The following is a 1,812-nucleotide window of genomic DNA, read 5'->3' as shown; positions in this document are numbered from 1 at the left end:
TAGTCTCTTTGGCTACGTCTACACTAGCCCCAAACTTCGAAATGGCCACGCAAACGGCCATTTTGAAGTTGACTAATGAAGCACTGAAATGCATATTCAACGCTTCATGAGCGTGCAGGTGGCCGTGGCTCTTCAAAATTGACTCTGCTTGCTGCCGCGCGTCTCGTCCCGATGGGGCTCCTTTTCAAAAGGACCCTGCCTACTTCGAAGTCCCCTTATTCCCCTCTGCTCATGGGAATAAGGGGACTTCTAAGTAGGCAGGGTCCTTTTGAAAAGGAACCCCACCAGGACAAGCTGCGCAGCGGCGAGCCGCGTCAATTTCAAAGAGCCATGGCCACCCTTATGCTAATAAAGCGCTGAATATGCATTTCAGTGCTTCATTAGTAAACTTCGAAATGGCCATTTGCATGGCCATTTCAAAGTTTGGGGCTAGCGTAGAAACGGCCTTTATGACCAAGAAGCTGGAGGATCCTGGACCATATCTGTTTGGTCCTCACACCATAGATGATGGGGTTTAGAGTAGGGGGCACCAGGAGATACATGTTGGCAATGAGAATGTGGAAATGCAGTGGCATATTTTGGCCAAAACGATGCATCAGGGAAGACACAAGACCTGGGATGTAAAAGGCTAAGATGACACAAAGGTGGGAACCACAGGTTCCAAAAGTCCGGAGCCGAGCATCCTTCATTGGGAGGCAGAAGATGGCCCTGAGGATCTGGGTATAAGATACAGCGATAAAAAACACATCCAGACCCATCACACAGAACATCACAAAGAGGCCATAGTAACTGCTTATGTGGGTATCACCACAGGCCAACTTCACCACAGCCATGTGCTCGCAGTGAGTGTGGGGTATGATGTTGGTTCTGCAATATGGCCACCTCTTCACCAGGAGGAGACATGGCAGTACAAGCATACTACTACGCAAAACCACAGTGAGGCCTATCTTGCCCACCACAGAGTTTGTCAGGATGGTGGAATGCCTTAGAGGATCACAGATGGCTACGTAGCGATCAAAAGCCATGGCCACGAAGATCCCAGATTCCATCACAAAGAAGCAGTGAATGAAGAACATCTGGGTCAGGCAGGCGCTGAAGTCGATCTCCTTGGAATTAAACCAGAAGATGCTCAGTGTTTTGGGCAGGATGGATGTAGAGAGAGCTACGTCGGTGACAGCCAGCATGCAGAGGAAATAGTACATGGGCTCATGAAGGCTTGGCTCTCTCTTCACAATGAACAGGATGGTGAAGTTCCCTAAGACAGCTGTTGCGTACATGGCTCCAAAGGGAATGGAGAGCCAGACATGGGCTGTCTCCAGGCCAGGAATGCCCAGCAGGATGAAGGTGGAGGGACTGGAGAATTTGGTTGTGTTGGAATCTGACATGGAGTAAAGGAGATGTCCAATTCTGAAGCAGAACTGTGCCCCTTTATGTACTGTTTGTTTCCCTGGCTTCCTGGATGTGCCCAGTGTCTCAGGCATCAGGTGTACTTCTAATGCCTGGATGGAGAAACAATGTTAATATGAGACACTGTACTCAGAAGTGGGGGCTGTTCTCTGGAGAGAAGCAGAGTGGTCACTCTTCACACACTGAAAAATACATTGTCATTATTCAAAGAAATAAATTACAAAAAACTGACCTGCTAATGCTCCCTGTGTCAGTAATTCCTGTGTCTTGTGGCATAAGAAAGTGTAATTATCATCTACAAGAAACAACAGATGGTAGTGGCTTTCTGTGGTTTCCCAGGCAAGAGAGTCCATGCTTTAGGGATTTCCCCATGAACCTGCTTGTTGAAAATCTGAAGATGGAGGG

At 48.2% G+C, this 1,812-nt stretch overlaps 1 pseudogene; it reads right to left on the bottom strand.

Moving 5' to 3' along the window:
* Positions 1-447: 447 nt before the first annotated feature.
* LOC142007580 (olfactory receptor 52M1-like) lies at positions 448-1,385 on the bottom strand (annotated as a pseudogene).
* Between the last annotated feature and the right edge of the window lie 427 nt (positions 1,386-1,812).

Source organism: Carettochelys insculpta, chromosome 1 (genome assembly GCF_033958435.1).
Source record: "Carettochelys insculpta isolate YL-2023 chromosome 1, ASM3395843v1, whole genome shotgun sequence".
Lineage (NCBI taxonomy): Eukaryota > Metazoa > Chordata > Testudines > Carettochelyidae > Carettochelys > Carettochelys insculpta.
This window is presented reverse-complemented; position numbering and strand designations above follow the sequence as displayed.